Source organism: Pseudorca crassidens, chromosome X (assembly GCF_039906515.1).
Source record: "Pseudorca crassidens isolate mPseCra1 chromosome X, mPseCra1.hap1, whole genome shotgun sequence".
In the NCBI taxonomy this organism is placed as follows: Eukaryota; Metazoa; Chordata; class Mammalia; order Artiodactyla; family Delphinidae; genus Pseudorca; species Pseudorca crassidens.
Genome location: NC_090317.1, coordinates 110,374,620 through 110,381,158, shown reverse-complemented (window position 1 = coordinate 110,381,158; position 6,539 = coordinate 110,374,620). Strand labels below are relative to the sequence as shown.

General features: G+C 37.3%; 1 pseudogene; it reads left to right on the top strand.

The window, feature by feature from the left end:
* The first annotated feature begins 710 nt into the window (after positions 1 to 710).
* LOC137216717 (ferritin light chain pseudogene) lies at positions 711 to 1,510 on the top strand (annotated as a pseudogene).
* Positions 1,511 to 6,539: the final 5,029 nt, after the last annotated feature.

Genomic DNA, 6,539 nt, shown 5'->3' with positions numbered 1-6,539 from the left:
AGAATAAAAAACAATTTAGAGATTAAAGACAAATTAGAATCAACACAAATGGAAGAGGCACTTGAATGAAAACCTAATGAATAATGTGGCTAGCAGGCATGAGATTATTACCAAAACAAAACTGAAAAGATCAGACCTGAAGAATAATAAAGGATTATCAAAATGATAAATATGGAATAAAAATTAAACTTAAAAAGTATTTAAATGTAAAACAGAAGTTTTCAATGATATAAAGATTTTAATATGTACACCAAAAGGGCACATTGTCTCTAGACAAACTGAAATGAAATCCTTAATGCCAAGGCATATTGTGGTAAACCACTGAACATTAAATGTATTAAAACTATATAAATGGACATTGGCAGAGGCAGAGCAAGTCATGTAGAAGGTGATGGAAAGCACAGTTGACTCTTGAAAAATGGGGGCGGGTTAGGGGCAACCTCCCATCGTTGACCACCCCCCCTCCCCAGTCAAAAATCCACCTATAACTTTATGATCAGCCTTCCATATACTGGTTCTGCATCCTTGGGTTCAACCAACTGCGGATGGGGTATTACCGTATTTCTTGAAAACCATCTTCATGTAAGTGGTCCCGTGCAGTTCAAACTCATGTTGTTCAAGGGTCAACTGTACATTGACTTCAGCCTTCTACCAACCAACATTCAACTGAAGATTATGCAGCAACGTTATGCCATAGTGAGGGAGAAACCATGTTTCAAGAATTTTATACCCAGTTAAGTTTTTCTTCAAGTGAAAAGACAACAGAAAATAAGGCAAGCAGTGTGCTGGGCAGTCCCGCGGCTCCGTCTCCTGCTACAACAGTGTTTGGACACAACAGACCCAGGGGCGCCCCTCGCTACCGCCTCCGACCACCTCCAACCTGTGTTCCACTCGCAACCTTCAGAACCAGCCGCTCAGCTGTCCTCGGCCACCGGGACCACCAACACCATATTTTGAGCTTAACTCCGTATTACCAATCCACCACGAGCTCCCAGATTCGTCAGAATGATTCCGCCGAGGTGGAGGCCGCCGTCAACCGCCTGGTCGACATGCATCTGCCGGCCTCCCGCACCTACCTCTCTCTGCGCTCCTATTTCCACCGCCACGACGCGGCTCTGGAGGGCCTGGGCCACTTTTTCCGCGAAGTGCCCGAGGGGAAGCGTGAGGACGCCCAGCGCCTCTTGAAAATGCAAAAGCAGCGCGGCAGCCGCGCCCTCTTTCAGGACGTGCAGAAGCGTCTCAGGATGAGTGGGGTGAAACCCAGGACGCTGTGGAAGCCCTCGTGCTCGTGGAGGAGAACCTGAACCAGACACTTGTGGACCTGCACGCCCTGGGCTCTGCCCGCGCAGACCCCCGCCTCTGTGACTTCCCGGAGAGCCGCCTCCTAGATGAGCAGGTGAAAGTCATCCAGACAATGCGCGCCCACCTGACCAACCTCCGCAGGCCGGCTGGTCCCCAGGTGGGGCTGGGCGAGTCCCTCGTCGAAAGGCTCGCCCTTCAGCACGAGTAGGAGCGTCCAGAGCCCAGCGGCCTTTGAGGAGCCCCTCTGGTATCAGGGCTTCTGCCTAAAGCCCCGCTCTGCAGCCACTAAGCAGCTTTTAACCACCCTGGAGCTTTCTCCCAAGCCTTGGACCAAATGGAAACAGTAAAACTTTTTGCAGCAATAAAAGAAAGAAAAGAAAGTACTCTAAGGCATATAATACCCAGATAATACAGCTTCCCTCTTATAGATTAAACTCACAAATACTATCTGATCATGAAATACAACTAATTAGTTGTGTGATTTAAAATAAAGAAATCAGGAATGACGTAAACGATGATAAGCAATGAATCAATTTAAATTTACTGAATTGATCCTATTGTAAGTTTAGAGTTCGAAAACAGTACATAAATGTGATAAAACTTGACAATAGTAAAATCATTATAAGTGAATAAAAGCCGAGGATGGAGAAGGTAAAGTTGGAATAAGTGGCTGAGTGCCAATTTTCTCAAATTTCCCAGAAAGGTGTCAAAATGTATCACGTAGATTTGAAACATAAACATGTATTGACACCAAAATGGCTCCAAATTCTTTGTTTTTCAAAGTCTAATTTTACATTTAGTCGTATCACTTAGATTTTTCAAATAAACATTTATGTGAAGTGCTGCTATTCCACGTTTCCCTTCAGTTTATTTTGTTTTCACAAAAGTAAATTACTTTCTAATTTAAAAAGAGCACATAGAGTATGATTCTATTTTTGTAAAATGAGTAGAATTTTTGAGTATTTGAATCTTTATAAATGAACATGTTTCCATTTTTAATAAACCATACTGTCATTATTTTTTATTAAAGATACTTTAAAACATTTACATTTACAGATGTCTTGTAAGGACTACCAGACACCAAGGAGACACAAATAAAATGACAGGGTTGGATATGGCTAATCATAGTGTATCATTTGTAATTTAGAAGCCTGCATTAGGAATCACATCATACTAATGGAGACCTCACCAATATTCGTCATTCTTTCGTATTGCATTCACATAGATCAGACCTAACTGATTCTTAAGGAATAAGTGAGCAGTTGTGCTCTGCAACCACCAAGCTTCCAATTAAGGAAGTCCAATTAAAAGCTCATTTCTGTAATTGAGCAGAGATGTAACCAAGCTTAAAGAGAAGCAGACGAACAAGATGCATGCAGTTTATTTAGGGGAATGGGCATAATGATTCTGAACTTTAATAATTTTAAAATGATATCTATGTTTCCATAAAGTGCATTAAATTTCTCCTCTGTTGTCTTCAAGATCAATAGCTAAAATAAAACCACCATGCCAGCATATTGGGAACAACTAAAATTCAAAATATGAATAAGGTTTAGAAGCATGCAGGTTTACAGACCAAAAACAGTCTTTTAAGCTCCTTGCTTCCAAAATGGTTATAAAGCACACATGCACAGGAAAGGTGTATGTTACCTTCATGCTCCACAGATTAGGATATCCAAACCCTAAACAAATGTAGAATTTTCTAGCGCTCCTTAGTGAGATTATATCTAAATGAAATCACTGTTACTGTTTATTTAACTGAATTCTACATCTTTACTGAAGTTACCTTTCAATTTTTTTAAAAAAAAACTGGTTTGATTTTGACGGAAACTGTAATATGCTTAATTTACTGAAAAGGTTATATTTCTTAATAACACAATTGAAATCAATGCTATCAGGGGGACAGTAGTATTCATTTTGCCACAATATTGTGGGAATGAAACTAAACACATCTAGCATATTTATATATCAAGTAATATTCTGCATATTATTTCTTATAAACCTTTCAATAAAAAAGCTCATATTGTCTTTCTAGAGAAAATTGGAAATGTTTATCCAAACTAAATCAACAAATAAAATCTATTAAGCTTACTTTGTTTTAAGATATTATTGTGCTACCTTACACAACCAAGAATAGGAAATACAAATTACATACTATACTTTTGAAATGCAAAGTCTGACTCCTTAAGGAAGTGTTTTAAAATTATTGCATGCTAATTTCAAAGGGACATTTTTTCCCAAATTTTTATATTTATAATTAATCAAAATACTTCAATCATTTTTTGTTTGGGGGAAGGGAGTTCAAAATGTGTAGAAAAAATATATTACTTCCTTTCCCTAAATCCTAAAAGTAGTTATTTGTATATCCAGTCCAGTTAGAAAAATCAGTAGATAGTAACACTTCAGAAGTGCTGGTTTAGAGCTTCATGAAAATTCCCCTAATAAAAGTCACATTCTCTGTGGTCTAACATCTTATCCTTATAATTAATCTTCACCTTCAACCCAGAGCATGAAAAGATTATACAGACATCTGTCCTGTTTTCTTTATCTCTACTGCTACAAAATATTTTAAAATTACATCTGTTTGTCATAGTTCCAGTGTGAAAAACTTAAATTTCCACAGATGAACTTAAATTGCTTCAATGGCACTACAAAAAACTAAGAATTAATAAAGTGCAAAATAGAAATAAATTGTTTCTTTGCTCCCTCACTAAAACCTTTAAGGTTTGGTGTTGAAAGCTTTATAAATTTATGCTCTGGACAAAAGAAAATTAAGAAAGGGTATTGTGGAATTCTAAGTAATGTTTATTCTTAATTGCTTGTTATACAAGCCAATGGTAGACATATATCTTACCAGAAATGTCATAAAGCATAATTTCATTACTATTTTCATATATGTGAAAGCAACTAAGGGAGGAGAAAAGTACGGTTGATTCTTGCCAAATAAGTTTAAGGGTATGGTAAATAAATGGGAAATTATAAATATATTGGATTTTTTCTCTGACTTCTGTATACATTTAGTTGCAGAATGAAAAATTAAGATTCAAAATTTTCATAACATTTCACAGTGGGAAAGCAAGAAGTATGTGTTGAATGAAGTAATGAACATAAAGCGAGTAGATGTAAGAAATTTTAATTTTATAATATTCATATGGAATATTCTGCTGGGCATTGTACAAACTCAGCACATTATCACAAATTTTCAGCCTAGATGATTATTCTTAAGGATGCTCTCCATCTGCCTTTCTAATGTTCTCAACCCTGTTCTCCCTCCTTTTCTTTCAATACTCTTCAGCATCCTGGCCTTAAAACAACTGGCAAACCTTGACTTAACCTTCGCTTCAGTGAACGTCCTGGTCTTTCTCAACTACACTGTTTTTTCTCTTTAGCTCAGTGTGGAATTCTAAATTAACCTTTTGACACATACTGTCTCTATAGTCACTTTCCCAACCGAATTGGACCCACCCTCTTGGGGAGTTCTTGGGTATACACCAATTTTATATATAATATAATGTAATATAATATAATATAGTATAATATAATATAATATGTAATCAAAATGTTGACCAAAGATCGTTCTTAAAAAATTGAAATAGTATTCATCTCACTTGGACTATAACGGCAATAGCACATGTAATACATTTTAGCAAGATGCCATCAAATAAAAAGTCTTAACTTCAATTTTACTAAAATAAAAAGGGCACCACTCTATAAGAGCAACTTTTACTGGGTTCATACAGTGTTGTAAATTTCTGAACTATTTCTTGTTTGTAATGCATCCCTTTGTAAAAATTCCCTGTAAAAAGGAATATCTGCTTTTTATGTTAGCTAATCTCACATATAGATGAATATCTGTTGAGGTGATAAAATCAAGGTGTCTCAATTCCTTGACTGTTGTTTAACCTCAAATCATATTTAAATGAAGAAGGTATTGACATGTGCTTTTTATCCAACTATCAGGTCATGATAAGCAGAGAGATGCAACACACAGTTTCTCCTCAAGGAGAGACTCGTTGCCCCATTTACTCTCAGCTCCTTTAGGTATCATTTCAGCTGCCTTACTCAAGGTCATGCCTCTCAGGCAGCCCAGATCCAATGACTGCTTAAGAGGGGAGCAGAAATGCCCAGTCTTTTGATCCCATGAGGGACAATTCTGAAGGACCAGTCTTATTCCAGACCTTCCCTCATAGGATGGACTGAGACTCCTGATGGGCCTGCCTCAAAACTGACTTCTCCCTCCTCCCACTTCTGCTTTCTTCTCCTCCCTTCCCCTGCTTTTGAACCCAGTGACACTCCAGCATAAAAAACCTGCAAATTAAACTGTGTTTCAGAGTTGGCTTCCCAGGGAACCCAACCTATGATACATCTATTCACAGTGTGCTGTACAAGTAATGTAACTTGTTTTTAAAATCTACTACATTGCAGCTGAGTACCTGTAAATAATTGTATAGGCATTTTTAAATGTCATAGACGTTCTCTGCAACTGACAAGACAGATATTTTCTAAAAATAACTTGAGCAAAGACTTCAACTGATGTCTTATGTAAAAAATTATCAGATTGCTCTGATTAGGGTACTATGTAATAATAGTGTAGTCGAACTGCTTTAGAAAACTAGTGCATTTAACCTCTAATAAATGAATAATCAGGGAACCTCTAGCCTGTAGTTCACAGTGGTAATTCAAAGACAAAAACTGAGGGATTCTAGGTTATGTGAATTGAAGTGAGGATTTTGAAGTATTTTGACCCAAACAACTATCATATATCTAATTACTGTTGGGTTTGCTCTTCACAAAATTTGCTAATTATTAAGAAATTATATATGTATTTTTCCAAGACAAATTTCTTCCCAAAATATTTAGAACTCCTTGCTATTCAGCAGGAAACTTTTAAAGGAAATAGACTTTAACAGTAAGCTTCCCACAAATTATAGTGACTTCTGCTTACCAGACATGTAAATAGCTTGAAAGTCATAAACTCCCATCCTCACAAAAAGCTGAACAAACTGAAAATCAACAACTTATCTGAGATCCATTAGAGAACTGAGGTCACAGGGCAATCCACTGGTCCAAAAAGAGACATGAAACAGAGAACCTGAGCTTCCCAGGAGCAGAAGCCACAGCCGGAGATTTGTAGGAACACTTAAAGGGTAATTGAATAATTGTGGACTGAGTGTGTACTAATTTGAGAGAGAAAAACTCCTGTGGGCCTGTCCTTAGTGGGGGCTTCTACACTTTTA